Source organism: Mustela nivalis, assembly GCF_964662115.1.
Source record: "Mustela nivalis genome assembly, chromosome: 8".
NCBI lineage: Eukaryota > Metazoa > Chordata > Mammalia > Carnivora > Mustelidae > Mustela > Mustela nivalis.
Window position 1 is genome coordinate 34,526,144 of NC_139027.1, and position 16,221 is coordinate 34,542,364.

A 16,221-nucleotide genomic window follows, 5' to 3' on the forward strand; every position below is an offset into this window, starting at 1 on the left:
GCAGGTGTGCGGGCAGGATTCTCCTGCCGGGGCTCCCCATGGTTCCTGGAGGCTATCCCCTGGGGGAGCGTGGCCCACTGGGGACCCTGACTTTGAGGCAGCCTAAGGAGTGACCCCCTGGCTTCCTTGTCCCTGAGGTCTCCTGCCCCGAGAGGCGACAGCAGCCTGCAGGTCACCTGTGCCACACAGACCACACTGAGGAACTGATTTTCACTTTGTAGGTCACACAAACACCGTCGTCATGGTGACATTGGTGGGCTTCCTGGTAGATGTGGGAGACATGCTCAGTCTCATGGCTTCTCCCTGACACACCAGCTCTAGTCTGTCCCTGTTGCTCTCCTGGTAAGGCTTATGTGGGCTCGGCCACCTGTACCCACTCAACCCTGTCCCCACTTTGCTCCAAATGTCACAGCAGCAGCATTTCCCATGTTTGTCGGGGTTTTCAGGCCTCGTTTTAAACGTCACAGCTATCCTTTATGTAACTGTTCTATTGTTATTGGACGCTTCGGTGGCTTCTGGTTTTTCAGTGTTACAGAAAATGCTGCACAGAACATTTCTGAGGACTGTGCTTTCTCCTGCCCGAGGACGGCTCTCCAGGCGAGATTTCCAGAACTGGGGCTGCTGGCTCAAAGGGCTCCCTTGTTTTGAGTCATGACACATCAGGGTTGGAAAGGCGCTCAGAAATGACCCAGTCCCTTCCATCCTGGATATGAGGAGACAAGCTCCAGAGAGGAGAGATGGCCTGGTTAAGGTGACCCGCATGTCTGTGGTGCTTCTGGGGGGTTGGACCAAGAAACTGCTGCTCCTTCCTCTTCTGGAAAAGAGGACGGAGCTACTGCAGATGCCCCTCTATGGAGATTTTAAAAAAATCTTTATTGAGATAGAATTCATACACCATTCTATGTCTTTACTGAGAGAGAAATTATAATATACCACGTAAGTCACCCACTTAAAGTACACATCTCAGTGGCTTTTAGTATCTTCAAGAGCTGTGTGACCATCACCACAATCAATATTAGAACATTTTTGTCACCCCCAAAAGAAACGCTGTCCCCTTTGTCTCTAACCTTCCTTCCCCCTCCTGCCCTCAGCCCCTGGCAACCACCAGTTTGCCTTCTGTCTCTATGGATTTGCCTCTTCTCGGTATTTCATGTAAATGGAATCACACAGTCTGTGGCCTTTTGTGTCTGGCTTCTGTCACTTAGCGTCATGTTTTCAAGGTTCCTCTTGTAGTGTGTACCAGTTCTCCATTCCTATTTATGGCCGAATACTACTTTATTGTATAAATATACTACAGTTTGTTTATCAGCCCATCAGCTGATAAACATTTGGGTTGTTCCAACTTTTTGGCAGCCTGGCTGGAGCCTGCCTGGTCCTTGCAGGGAAGCCTTGAACCACTGGCTGGGCTTCCTCTGCTCAAGTGCCCGCCCACTTCCCTGTCCCTTCACTTAGCTCCGCCTCCAACTAAACTTTCCCTTGCAGCTAGCCTCCCTCCATTTCCCTGTTGGATGGGTGGAGGCCATGGAGCAGAAGTACCTTCAGGATAGGTAGAAGACAAGCCTGGAACTCACCTGGGAGACCTGAGGCCAGTGCTCCGGGGGTAGCTGCCCGATTACATGCAGAATCCAGCATGTGGCTTGGACTGATGTGTCCATCCATTGACTCATTCACTCACTTATTTACTTATTCCTTCGTTTCCTCGATGAACCTGCCCTGAGTACTGGGCCCTGGACTGGAATGAGGCCCTCAAGGAGCCATGGTCTGGTAAGGACGCAGTCCAGCAGAAACCGTGGTGACATTGGGTGATGCTGCAGGACACTAGGGCAGCTCAGGGTCACGGCCCAGAGAGAAGTGAGCCCGAACCACAGGACAGAAAGAGGATATTGGAATCTCCTTGGATTTCTATATAGTTGCAGTGAACAATCTGACAATGCAAGTGAGAAAACAATTCCATTTACAGTAGCATCAAAGAACAAAATACTTAGGAATAAATGTAACAAAAGAAGTGAAGAACTTACACCCTGGAAATTATAGTACACTGTTGAAAGAAAGTAAAAGCAGATCTAAATAAATGAAAATAAATGTCCAAGGATCAGAAGATTTGAGACTGTCAGTATGGCAATATTCCCCAAATTGACCTACAGATTCTATGTAATCTCTATCAAAATCCAAAAAATTGAAAAGTTGATCCTGCCATTGTCCATTTGGAAAAGTAAGAAACCCAGAATAGCCAACACAGCACTGAGAAAGAACAACAGTTAAAGAGTTTCTGATTTCAAAACTTACTACAAAGTTACCTTAACTAAGATTGGGTTGGGGAGGGGGGTGCCTGGCTGGTCCAGTTGGTGGAGTATGTGACTCTTAATCTCAGGGTTGTGAGTTCAATCCCCATATTGGGCAGGGAGCCTATTTAAAATAAATACATTAATTAAATAAAAATAAAATCTAAAAAAAAAAAAAGACTGTGTGATACCAACACAAGGTTACACTCCCATCAGTGGAATAGAATTTAGAGTCTAGAAATAAGCCCTTGCATTTACATCCAGTCGATTTTTGACAACAGTACCAAGATAATCCAATGAGGTAAATAATCATTTTTTCAACGAAAGGTGTTGGGAGACTGGATAGGTAAAGAATGAATTCTGATTCTTGTGTCACAGCATATACAAAAGTTAATTCAAAATGGATCAAAGATTTAAAAGTAAGACCTTAAATGACAACTCTTACAAGAAAACAGACATGATCTGATGATGTTGGCATAAGCAATGGGTCCTTAGGTATGACACTAAGAGCATGAGCAACCAAAGAAGAAAATGGGTAAATTGGACTTCTTCAGAATTAACAAACAAACAAACAAAAAAATGTGCTTCAAAGGACACCACCTAGAAAGCAGACGTTCCCGCATACTTGGCCAAGGGTGAGTGGGAAACCTGATCAGAGACCTGGTTTACAGGTCATTAGCTCGTCACATAGCTGGGCTCAGACACAGCCCAGGTGACCATGGCAGAGGGCTGTTTGTCCTGCTGGTCCTCAGTGGGGCACTCAGTAATGTGGGAAGTGACATCCTCACCAATGTCCCCACCTACCAGGGAGCACCGTCCCGGTGTTGGGAGCACCTCCCCAATCTTGGGATCAAGATAAGATGGCCAAGAACCCCAAACCCCATGATCTGCCTGGGGCCTGAAGCCCTCTAGGAGGTCTGTTACTACAAGGCAGAGCTCATGGACCTTTATTCTTCCCATTTTGGCTCCCACACGGGGGTCTGGTCCTTGGGCCTCTAGGAAGCCCCCTCATGTGAAGCATCACATGAAGATCTGACCAGCTGGTTGTTTTGAAGAGGGCTCTCACCATTGCCGGCAAAGCAAATAACTTTAGGATAACATTTTGGATGACCCTAAATTTGCCCATGGGGGTGCTTGGCCTCGCCTCATAGTGGCTCCTCCTCTCCTCCTCCCCCATTCCTCACCTGGTGTCCTTGGAGACACCACCACAGCCTCACCTGCCTCCTATACCTGAAGCTTGCCTTCTTTCCTACATCAGCTCCTGCCTTGTCAGGGAGCAAAGAGTTTTCCAAAGAGGCAGGTCCTCTCTCCTCTCGTTGCGCCAGCAGATGGAGTGGGGACTGGTGCGGTGGCTCAGAGCGATCTGATAGCACCTAGGGTTTGAAGTATGTGGAAGTCTGCAGCGGCCATACCAGTGCTGGCTTCTCCTCACAGGCAGCTCCCGCTCGGGTCTCTAGGAGCCTTCACGAGGATGTTTCTCGTAGTGTTACTTATGGCCAGGAAGCGTGGGATTAAACCAGGGGCCCGACACTGGGAGAACATGTAGGTGGGAGTCACACAGCCATCAGGAGCCACGAACAAGATCCCATTCCATCACCGGGTGATCCTGAAAATATGGTTCTGAGTGCAAACCCGCCTGAGGGACAGAGGCCATATGGTGAAACCGCTTACGTCAGTGGAGAACACAGGCATAGAGAAATCATACCAGATAGTTCTAAGGGTATGGAAGGATGCCCATGGGGGGGTGGGGGCGCAGGGGGACGAAGGGAACACTGAAATAAGTCTGCGCATGGCACTTCTCGGGGCCTGAGCAGAGGTCTGTGCCCTGACTCAGGCATTTGAGGGGAAGAGGCAGGGGTAGGGAAGGGCACCGTGGCTGGAGGGAGTGAGTCGCTGCAGGGGTTGCGGGGAGCTTCCATGGGAAGACCCAGGCAGGGCAGCAGCCTCAAGGGTCTGCATTTGACCATGTAGGCCTGGGCCAGGGCAGGGGCAGGATGGACTAGAAGACGTGGCCTTCTGCGTGTCTCTCTGCTGAGGTCTGAGTGCGAGGCTGAGCCAGCCAGAATTCTTGGGCCCCCTCTGCCTGAGTGCAGGAGGCGGCCATCCCCAGTGGAGGGGTAAGGGTCTTGGCCCCTGGAAATGAGCCAAGGGATGTGGATGTTCAGAAATGTGCGGACGTGAGCAGCTCTGCAGTCCCTGGCCTCTGGCAGGCCAGCCCTGAGTCTGGCCTGCACTCTACAGCTCCAGCATCCGCCACCCTGGAGGCCAATGGCTCTGCACTGAGCTTGGGTGGGAAGGATCCCCCGGGCAGAAGAGGGGGGAGTTGCTCTGAATGTCTTAGCAGCTTGATCTCATCTTCCTCCTGATTCAAATGATCGTGCACAGAGTGTGCCCAAGTTCACTGATAATGACTCCAACATGTGGAGGCTCTGCCAGGGCTGGGGAAAGGGGAGGGCCTGCTTCCTCCTTGCCTAGAAGCTGTCCAAGAGCCGGCCCACGAACGGGTTATGCACTATGACCTTGGCAAGGGATCTAGCTGCATTCAATTTCACCCTGATTCTTGGCCATCTCCCTACCCTCCTGGGTTAATTTTTTGAACATATTATGACATTTTCAAACACACAAAAAAGTTGATAGAATCAGAGAGTGAACAACTAACTGTATGCTCACCACCTAGAAGTACAACTTATATTTAATATCCGTGCTTTATCACACAGCATCATTCTACCCATCTGTCAATCCATTTTATCTTTTAATAACATTCAAAGTATTGGGGAGGTATGTGCTATGGTGAGTGCTGGGAAGTGTGTAAGCCTGACTATTCACAGACCTGTACCCCTGGGGCTAAGATTAATTATATGTTAATTAAAAAAAATAACGTTCAAAGTAATTTCTCCTGTTCTCCGCAAACATTTCAGCATGCATGCATTGACTTGAGATCAATATTTATTTACATTTTTTGGGTATATACAACAAAACGCCTGACCAATGCAAACACCCATGTAGCCCAGACTGCTGTGAAGATAGGGAGCACTACGTTCTCCCCTGAAAGTTTTTAAGTCCTTTCCCTGGCAATGTCCGCCTCAGCCCTCTACGGGCAAGTCTGTTCTGATGCGGTTTGCCTACTCTAGAAACTCATATAAATGCCGTCTTACAGTGTCAGACCTTTTAAAATCAGCATAATATTTTTGAGATTCACGGAGTTTGCTGCATGTATCTGTAGCTTGTTCTTTTTTTTTTTTTTTAAGATTTTATTTGTTTATTTGACAGACAGAGATCACAGTAGGCAGAGAGGCAGGCAGAGAGAGAGGAAGGGAAGCAGTCTCCCTGCTGAACAGAGAGCCCGATGCGGGGCTCCATCCCAGGACCCTGAGATCATGACCTGAGCCGAAGGCAGAGGCTTAAACCACTGAGCCACCTAAGCGCCCCACGTGTTCCTTTTTGTTGCTGAGTAGTGTTGGGTTGTATGATTATACCACACTGTGTTCATCTGTTGCCCTATTGACGGACAGTTGGGCCATTTCCAGTTGTTGGCTCTTACGAAGAAACCTGCTAAGAATGTTTGTGTATGAGCCTTTGTGTGGACATATGTCTTCGTTTCTCTTGGGTAAATATTTAATATTGTAATTGCTGGCTCATATGTAGATGTATATTTAATTTTATAAGAAACTGACAGATCTTTTCCCAAAGTGGCTGTATTCTCTTCCCTCCCACCAGCAACGTCTGAGAGTACACCCACTGCTCCACATTCTTGGGTTAATTTTGAATCTGGATCCTGTCATTCAACAAGCTCGCCATCCTTTCTAGCCAGTGTGATGCTTGGGGCTGATTAATAGGTATACTGTGGCCCATCCAACACATTGCCGAGCTTTTGGGGCAGGATGGAGCCCCATGGCTGAGAATTAGAGCCCCACCCTTGAATAATTAGTTGTTCCATCATCCATGTAAATGAACCGCTGAGCTACAACCTGTACACATCACCTCCAGGTTATCATGAGATGGTCGGTCACTTCGAGAAGTGCTATGTTTCCTCCTAATGCCAGTTGAATATCAAAGAGGGGAGGGGGTTTGTGTTAGCATGACCAGCTGAGGAACCCTGCATGTCGGTGACCATTGCCTCCTTCCAGAAGAGCCTGCAGGTGTCATTTTCCGGTTCTTGTAAATAAAGCCATTTGAATAACTTGAGAAATCTCGCTGGAGATAAAATTTAAGCTTATCTGTATGCAGATTTTTCAATCCCTTCTTGGAAATGGGTACAAAGTTTCCCTGTCACTTCTCTGCTGGCCCCCCGCATGACTTCCTGATTTTTCAGAGGTCACTGATGGTGAATGCTTGACTGTGTCTGTGGGTTTCTATAGTTCCTTAGACCTGGGGAGGGGAGAGAAAGGATGAAGGCCAACAATAGACATGACTGAACATCTGTTTGTGCAATAGGCGTGTTCCCACATTCCTACATGCCATCTCATCTCAGGGGTCATCGCCAACCTCCTTTCAGATGAGGAAACTGAGCCCCACCAGAGCTAAATAATTTTCCAAGGTCACAGGGCTGGTGTTTGATCATGATTACATGACTCCAAAGCTTTCTCCTGCAGACTCTAAAGAGCCCTTTGGTGGTCTTGAGTGTGGGGTGTGAACCTCAAACCTGCATTTTGGGGGATGGAGGCCATTACAGTGGAGCAGCAGGAAGATTTCCTACCACTGAGGAGGTGCGCTTGGGACAGTCCGGACCCGACTGAGGTCAGTGGAGGACACATGGCTTGGAAGTGAGCACACTCTTCGTGACTGGTGCACCTGCTGCCTGTGCCCTGGCCTGTCTTCACTGAGGGCCAGATAGGTGGAAAACAAATCCCCACGCTCAGTCAATAAGTGGGGCGACCAGGATCCAAATCCCGGCCTCTCTACTCCAAAGGACCTATTGAACTCATTCTCCTTGTGCCTTTTGCCCATGACATGAGTTTGTTAGGGGCATGGCAGGCACAGGTGTCTGATTTTGGACCCTGCAGCAAGTCCCATTGTGAGCACAACAGCCTTGCCCAAAGGATCCATTCCAGGAACCAACCCAGGGAAGACATGGGGGTGATGACCTGGTCCTGGGAGATGAGATTGTTCATTGGCTTTCAAGGCTGTCAGTCACCATCACCCTGCAAATCAGGGAGCATCTTGAGGCATCTTTTATTTCTGAATTTGTGAGGGGGAGGTAGGATTTAGGAAGGCAGGGCTGGACCATGACGGTAATTAATTTTGGGAAAGCAACCTTGCACATCCAGAAAGACAGGCCCCCAAGTGTCCAGAGGACAAGTGGCCCTCGGAGGCAGCAAGGCCAGTGGACTGGGGCAGGGAGAAAGAATGTTTGCAAGCCTTTCCGATGTTTGCAGAGTTTGGCCAGATTGTCTATTATTTTTTTTTTTAAAGATTTTATTTATTTACTTATTTGAGAGTGAGAGAGAGAGAGAGAATAAGCAGGGGAGTAGCAGACAGAGGGAGAAGCAGGCTCCCTGCTAAGCAGAGAGCCTAAACTGCTGGGCTCGATCCCAGCATCCTGGCATCATGAGCTGAGCCAAAGGCAGACGTTTAACTGACTGAGCCACCCAGGTGCTCCCAGATGGCCTATTAAAATGAAAGATCATGGCATTATACTGTCCAAAGCCTGGCATGCAGCAGGCACTAAACAAGATACATAAGGTTAAAATTGTACGTCATAAACAGAGCCATCATCTGTGGGCTGGTACATTTCTTGCAAGGAATGGTATAGCAGATGAGGACCCAGTCACCAGAGAGGATTCTTGGGTCCAACAATGATGCTTGTGTAGAATTAGCTGGCAGCTGAGCCAGTGGCCTGGGAAACTGGGCTTAGAGGGTTTAACTCAAGTGGCTACAGATGCAAATTCAGGGCCCTTTACAGTCTTGATGGAACCAGAGGACAAGTTATATGTGTGTCTTGGAGGATGAGTTGGGCAAAGGTATAAAGGGTACGTACAGCCTGTCCTTAGGGTTTCAGGGGTGGGGTGTCCTATAGGCTTCTTCAGTTTGGAGTGAACCCAAGCCTTGTTGGGGCTGCTTGAGCCTTCCCTCCAATCTGAGAGAGGAGTAGACACAGGGCCAGGGAGACCTGAACCCCAGGGCCCAGCTTGATGGGCCACTTGGAGCGGGGAAGAGAAAGAGCCTGACCACATGAATAAGAGCCCCATTGCAGTGGTGTGGGGCAAGGGCACTGCGCTGGGGGGTTGGGCTTCATTATGTCTTCTGAGCATTTACAGATCTTCTAGCCCTCTGTGATATCAGCTGTGAAACAGGGACAATGATGCCAATCCCTGACCTGACCAATTCACAGAGCTGATGGGAGGCTGAAAAGAGCTTAATAGGGACAGCTTGGGTAGGATGTGGAAGGTGGTGACAGACCATTGTTCCTGCCATAGCAACGAGGATCAGTGAACTCAAAGGCAGATTGAAATAAATTATCCAAACTCAAGAGCGCGGCAGACAAATTTTTTAAAAATATTTCCTTTAAAGTCATAGGAAAGCTGTGGAGATGTGCATACACACAGTCTAAGTGGACTAAATTACAGAGAGGGCAAAGCCTTCCAGGAGAGAAGAGATTGGCAGTTGCTTTCATACTGCGTCAGTGGGGGTGGTTGCCTAAACTGGGTAGTGGAGGAGCAGGCCTGACAGGCAGAGGGACTTTGTTGGAAAAGGAGAAAATGTCCAAACTTTCAAAAACCAGGTGAACTTGTCTGGTGTATCAGAATCTAGATGAGCCCCTTTGGGCACCTGGGTGTCTCAGTTGGTTAAGCATCTGATTCTTGATTTTGGCTCAGGTCATGATCTCACCATCATGAGATCGAGCCCCATATCAGGTTCTGCTCTTAACATGGAGTCTGCTTGAGATTCTCTCTCCCTCTGCCTCCCCCCCCACTCATGCGCATGCGCACTCGCTCTCTCTCTCTCAAAATAAATAAATAAAAAAAACTTAAAAAAAAAAAAAAGTCTAGAGGAGCCCCAAATATAGAGCTATCCTCTACCAGCTGTCCTGCCAGTTCTCCTCCGTGGAGCTTTGGATGAATAAGCATCAGCTGGGGGCGGGGTTGGAAAGTGGAGATAGATGATAGATGGTTAGATGGATGATAGATAAGTAGATAGAAACATGGATGGACAGAAGCAGAGAGAGAGGTGAGAGAGGTATCTCACAGTGGTTAGATCCAAAGCCCTGCTGAAGGGGGAGGGGAGCTGAACTCACCCTTGGAATGGCAAAACCTCAATGAACTGAGACTAACCCAGCTGCCATCTTGCTCAACTCTGGATAAGACCAATGAGGTAGCCCCTCAGGCTAGCAATCTGTCAGAGGAAAGATAGAGTGGATAAAAAGACAAGATGCGACCATATGTCTATAAGAAATCCACTTTACATATAAAGAGACACATAGATTAAAAGTAAATGGAGGGGTGCCTGGGTGACTCAGTGGGTTGAGCCTCTGCCTTTGGCTCGGGTTGTGATCTCGGGATCTTGGGATCGGGCCCTGCTTTGGGCTCTCTGCTCGGCAGGGAGCCTGCTTCCCCCTCTCTCTCTGCCTGCCTCTCTGCCTACTTGTGATTTCCTTCTGTGTCAAATAAATAAATAAAATATTGAAAAAAAAAGTAAATAGAGAAAGGTATACCATGTGAACACTAATCAAAAGAGAGCAGGAATATTAATTTTATTTTAAATTAATGTTAATATTAATATTTATTAAATATTAATTTCAGACAGTGCCAACTTAAGACCAAGGGAAGTTATCACAAATTAAGGGGAGCATTACATAATGATAAAGAAGCCAATTCTTCAAGAAATCATAACAATCCCTAATGAGCATGCAGCTAACAACAGAGTATCAAAATATGTCAGGCAAAAACAGATAGAACTGTAAGGTGGAACAGGTGAAACCACTATTACAGTTGGAGGCTCAACAGCTCTCCATCAGAAATGGACAGAATTGGGGCATCTTAGCAGCTCAGTCAGTTAAGCGTCTGACTCTTGATTTCAACTCAGATCAAGATCCCAGGGTTGTGAATTCAAGCCCCACGTTGTTTAGGATTCTCTCTTTCTTTCTGCCCCTCCCCTCACCTCTCTCTCTAAAAAAAAAAAGAAAAAGAAAGAAATAGACAGAATCATCAGGCAGAATCTATAGACTAACACATTCAACATCAGAATATATATTCTCAAGTTCACATGGAATATTCACCAAAACAGATTACAGCCTGGGACAGAAAACACACTCAAACAAATATAAAAGAAGAAAAATATCTGCTCTCAGATAAAAAGCAAAGTAAACTAGTAATCAATAACAGAAAAATAGCTGGAAAATTATAAAATATTAGGAGATCAAACAACACACTTCTTTTTTTTAGAGATTTAAAAAAATTTTTTATTTGACAGAGAGAAAAAGCACAAGTAGGCAGAACAGCAGGCAGAGGGAGAGGAAGAAGCAGGCTCTCCACTGAGCAGGGAGCCGATGTGGGGCTTGATCCCATGACCCTGGGATCATGACCTGAACCAAAGGCAACTGCCACCAGGCACCCCTAAACAACACTCTTCTAAATAATATGTGGGTTAATGAAGAAATCTCAAGAGAAATTTTAAAATATTCAGGACAAAATGAAAGTAAAAATACAACTTATCGAAATTTATGGGATGCAACAAAACTCATGCTTAGAGGAAAATTTATAGCATTGAACACATATTAGAAAAGAAGAAAGGTTTAAGACCAATTATCTAAGCCTCCACCTTAAGACATTAAAAAAAGAAGTTTAAATTAAATCCAAGTGAGAAGAAGAAAAGAAGTAGTAAAAGAATAGAATCAATCAAATTGAAAACAGGAAAACAAGAGAAAATCAATGAAAACAAAAGCTGGTTCTTTGAAAGGATCAGTAAAACTGATAACTCTTTAGTTAGTCTAAGAAAAAATTACTAATATCAGGACACAACTACTAATTTACTAAATTACTAAAGTACTAAATCAGGACGCAAATTACTAATATCAGAAATGAAAGAGGGGACATCACTACAGATCCTTTATTAAATGGATAACAAGGGAATATTATGAATTACAGTATAACTTGATAATCTGGACTAATTGGACTAATTCCTTGAAAGATACAACTCACACAAGGAGAAATAGACAATCTGAATATTAAAGACATTGATTCAATAACAAAAAACTTTCCAAAACAGAAAGCACCAGGCCCAGATGGATTCACTAGTGAATTCTACCTGACATTTAAGGAAGAAATTATACCAATTTTCTACGATTTCTTGCAGAGGATAGAAGGAGAGGGAATACTTCCTGACTCATTTTATGAGGCCCTTATCACCCAAATACCAAAATCAGACAAAGACATTATAAGAAAAGAAAACTATAAACCAATTCCTTTCATGAAAATAGATGCAAATAAAAGCTTGGAGAATTCATTGCTAGGAGACCTACCCTACCAGAAATACTAAAGGAAGTTCTTCAGGCCAAGGGAAAGAATCCCAGATGGAAGCCCAGACTACCAGAAAGAAATGGAGGGGCGCCTGGGTGGCTCAGTAGATTAAAGCCTCTGCCTTTGGCTCAGGTCTCCATCCCAGGCTCTGGGATCGAGCCCTGCATTGCATCGGGGCTCTCTGCTAAGCAGTGAGCCTGCTTCCTCCTCTCTCTCTGCCTACTCTCTCTGTCTAATAAATAAAATCTTAAAAAAAAAAAAAAAAAGAAAGAAATGGAGACACCAGAAATTGTAAACATGTGAATGAATATAACAGATTGATTTCTGCCCCCACTTTTTAAAAAAGAACGCAGAAATAAAATATAGTGACACTAGCACAAAGGACTGAAAGGGGTAAATGAATTATATTGTTGCAAGACTCATAAGTTATAACGTTGCAAGACTCTTTTATTATCCCCATTGTGAGTGATGGCCCCAGGGTGTACCCATTTGCAGAGTCTCCTGGAGGACTTAAGATTTGTACATTTCATTGCATGCTAATTACACTGTACTTCAATAAGGTACTATTAACATAAAAAGAGTGAACTATGTAGAGGTCTGTAAGCTGTGGGGGACTCGCAGCAGAAGAGCGGATGTTTATGTTTGTCACTGGGGAGTCAGGTCCTGCTCCCCAGAGGAGGCTGTTACAAGCTGAAGGTGGAGGAGGGCTGAGAGGTTCAGTCTGCTTCCTGCGGAGCTGCCAAGGCAGGAATTTCCCCGAGTGATTGACTCCTGCTGGAGCCCCTATTCCTGCCTTCATGGGAGCTGCAACAGGGCTAGGCCTATGACATGCAGGGCCCTGAAGCCTGGCCTTCCTGTCCTAGGACTTGGTGGGGAGGGGGATTGCGGGGAAGCTGGAAGACTGCCCACCCCCTTTCCAGGGCCTTCTCCTTGTGGTGGGGAAAACTAGAACATCAGCCTGGAAGGGACTTCTGGTTCAGTCAACTTGCTGCTGCTGTTTTGCTGCGAGAGGACTTGGGGCTTAGAATAAATTTCAGAAATTGGACTTGAAATCAGGCCTCCTCTTTGAATTATAACAGCTGCCTAAGGCACATTTAACCTTTTCTTCCCTGAACAAAGCAAGAGAATCTACAGTTATCCCTTCCTCTGCCCCCTTTTAAAAACAATTCTCATCCCACCAATGCCCTTGCTTTGTTAGCAGCTGATAAAACTAATTCATTCTAAGGTGTGAGTGGTTGATACTCATTTTAAGCCTTCCTAAAAGGGCATGCAGATTAGCCACCTCCTAGAAACTGTGCTAATGATATGGTCCCATCCAGTATGGCAGGCTGAGGAGAAATATTTGGGGCCAGAGGCAGACAAAGGAGGTGGGAAAAGTGTTGCCAGGCTGTAGGTAGCATGGTGTACAAGGGAAGGCAAGGTTCTGCCCCTGCTCCAGTTCACTGGCTCATCTTGGACACACTAGATGACCTCCGTGGGCCTGGTTCTTCCTCTGTAAATGGAAGGCTGGACCCGAGAATAGCTCAGAAGTCCTTCACCTCTGACATCCTAACCCTTTTCACTTAACATCCTTCTAGTGAGTTCACTTTACAAGAATGGTTTTGCTACCATCTTGGTCTCTTATGACAAGTCTAGATTAGAGCCTGTGGTGGGGTGGGGTGGGGTGTTTCTCCATTTGCCAGGTGAGGAAATGGGGCGGAGAAGGAAGGCCAGGCAGTGGGGTGGACTCTGCGTTTCCTCCATCCCCCCAGGCTGCCTCTTGCAAGGGGCTGGAGGAGCCTTCTTTTTCTGCCAGAATCCTGGCTGCTTCCCTGGCCTCCCCAGAGCAGCAGTGCTCTTCTCAGATGGGGGCCCCCGAGAGAAGGAGGGGACCCCTGCCAGAGGGGTTATTGCCGCCCAGCTTCTCCCAACATCAGACCTCAGAGCCACCTCCAATACCTTCCCAATTCCCAAATACCCCTCCCCTTCTGCACCTCTCTCCCTTTGTCCAGGTGTCCCCTCCACCCTGGCTGTCCTTTCCTCCTCTGCCTGCCACACCGCCTCTATCTCTGAAATGGCTCCCCAGGGCTCCCCCTGGCCGGGTGCCATTCACACTCCAAGGTGGACAGCTGTTTCCAGCTGCCTCAGGGGTCTCCCTTGCTCCCGGCAATCTCCCTTGGTGGAAGGACTGTGTCTGGTCCCTCCTGTCTGCCCATGCTGCCATGCACAGTGTCTGCTTCTGGTCACGGTTCAGGACACACATTCTGGTCACCTCCATGCGACAGTACAGCGCAGTGTCCCTGAGTGCCCTGGGAGACGGAGGAAAGGTCAGACTGAGAAGCTACAAAGGCACAAATCTGGTTTCAAATTCCAGCTCGGCACACAGGAGCAGGTAAACCGGGACCCTCAGCCTAATGCCTCTGGGCGTCACCATAAAATGGGAGACCAGTGCCAGCTCTGCAGGCCACAGTGACGTGTACACGGAGGGAAGGGCTCAGTTAATGACAGTCTTCATCCTCACTGTTTGTACTCCTATCACCACCAGGCAGACCCTGCGGGGCCACTGAGCCTCCTCTTTTCTCACTGTAGACGGGAGTGAGGGTCCCAGCAGCGTCTGCCTTACTAGGCCATGGTGATGGTTAGAGGTGGTCGGGTGGGATGGTGGTGGGGTCAGCAGTGGTGAGGAGGACCTGGTGGGCCCCATGGCAGCACCCCCCTGGAGGTGGCGAGCCCTGCCCTCGGTGCTCCCCGGGCGGCTGAGGAACCAGCTGCTGTCCTCTGAGCTCTGTGCTGACAAGGTCAACAGGAGCCTGGGGACACTGCCGCCCCTCCCCAGGGCCTCTGCCCTGCTCCTGCCCCTCTCCCAGTGAGAAGCCCGAGCTGGAGTGCTCCTTTCTTGCTTTTGGGATTTAAAACTGTTTATTTCTAAAATGGAGAGAGTAAAGCCTCTCAGGTGGCAGTAGTTATGTGGTAATAAAAAGAGGCTTAATGGGCTCTCATTGAGTGGGGTGGGGGGGGGTGAGATGCCCCACTGCCGGTCACCAGCGCCATGGGTGCCGCTCCCTAAAGGACAAGGAGGGGGGATGGGCTGGTGGGGGGCAGACGCCCCCTGAGCTGCCTTGACGCCAAGGAAAGGTCTTCCAGGCAAGAAAGGCTTGAGGCCACCAGACCCTTGTCGGGTCTTGGGGTGGGGGTGGGGGGCCTGTGGCCTCATTTCAAGGACTTGCCGTCTGATCAGAGAAGCCATGACCTCGTGCCAGGATGTGAACTTAGAGACCATTCATGCTAGGTGTGGTGGGGCCTGGCCACGTGTAACTACTCCCATCACACACCTGTTTCTGCTGAACCTACAGGCAGCTGAGGGATTTCTCCCAGCTCAGAGCACTCCAGATTGCCTTGCCTGGTGAGCAGACACCCGGGGATCTGCCACCAGACCTGGGGTGGCCCCCGAGCCCCTGCCCGATGGGTTCCATTTTCTCAGCTCTCCCGTGCACACAGGGGAAAGCAGTGACTTGGGTCCAGCTGAGGGACCTGGACAGTGACTGTGTCCTCTTGCGCAGACCAGGGGGTTGTGTCGAGCCCCTCATGTCTCCAAAAGTCCACGGAAGTTCGCGTCAGCGCTGCTGGGAGCTGCTGCCTTGTTTGGATGGAACATCTCTTCCAAAATTCCCTGAGAAAAGAGACAGATGAGGAAGGTATGTCTGAAAATGGCTTCGGTGTCCTTTCACACTTAATGTTAGCCAGAATGTTCATCCAGGTTCTTGCAGACGATGGCCGGCTCCAGGGACGGTTTGACACCCCCCCCCCACAGCTGCTTGACCCTTTTGGCCGCCAGCTGCTGGGGTGACTCCCCCGACCTTGTGCGCACGTCCCCCTCTCAACCCCCACTATAACATCCTGTCACCAAGGAACCCCCAGCAATCATGACAAACAAACACGGCAAACAGGCAAAGAAAACATGAACACACAGCAACTTTAATTATCAGCAAAGCACACGGAGATCACATTCCAGGAATGTATTTTAACAAGAGGCACCTCCTGGGGAGAAATAGAAAACACTAAGGAAAAAAAAAAAAAAAGCCCACCTCTGTCTCTGCCAAACTTGTCTCTAGCAGCTGACTTCTGTTTGAGAAAATCCACATCTCAGGAATATTAAATTTTTTATTGTTGTTTTTTCTCCCTCCCCCCCAACTTTATTTTTTTTTTATTTTTTTTTGGCAAAGAGGGTGTTTATTTTATTTTTTGAACCAGGAGCAGCAGCAGTAGAGGGAGAAATGGGGGAACAGCCAAGCTGGCTTGGGGCCTCCTTCTGCCTTGGCTGGGGGTGGGACATGGGTTGCACCCGAGCCCCCTTTGCTAGGCATCGCTGCCAGCCACACAGCCTCCTGCCCTGTGACTGTTGTTGCAGGACTCCTGGTGTTAGAAGGAGTGGACGGGTGAAGTGCTGGGGGCGGGCACAGTGGTGCCCTGCCTGGGATTCCAGCTGGGGCTTTGTGGTGACCAGC